This window comes from Larimichthys crocea, chromosome VII (assembly GCF_000972845.2).
Source record: "Larimichthys crocea isolate SSNF chromosome VII, L_crocea_2.0, whole genome shotgun sequence".
NCBI classification, from domain to species: domain Eukaryota; kingdom Metazoa; phylum Chordata; class Actinopteri; family Sciaenidae; genus Larimichthys; species Larimichthys crocea.
In genome coordinates, this window is record NC_040017.1 from 2199593 (window position 1) to 2200129 (window position 537).

Here is a 537-nt window from a genome sequence, read left to right on the forward strand (position 1 = left end):
TACAGTGCAGAGCTTTTGTTTCCTCTTTCTGAATTATTATGCTTAGAACTTTTCACAGCCGCCTTAGACATACTAGACCACTACAAAGTGCAAGACAAGGGTCACATGACTGACGGCAGTTGCTGAGATAACACTTGTGCCGGCAAACTTCCCCACTGACAGGAGATGGATTATAAAACTGCACCCTTTGTTTTATCACATCATTATCCGGATCAGCACATGCTGGCTACTGCATGTCACTTTCTTCTTCTGTGGTACATTTGGTGTGTGTGACAGGCGTCGATATCTGTGACAGATATGTCACACTTACTTTAGAAAGAGTACCGAAAAGCCTCATCTGTATCCGTCTGCCATGTGACCGTCCCCTTGTTCCCTTCATCTGACACACACACACACACACACACACACACACACACACACACACACACACACTTCAGCATTCTGTTTTTATTCAGCCACATGAACACACGAGCAGGAAATGACTTAATCTGTGTGTGTGTGTGTGTGTGTGTGTGTGTGTGTGTGTGTGTGTGTGTG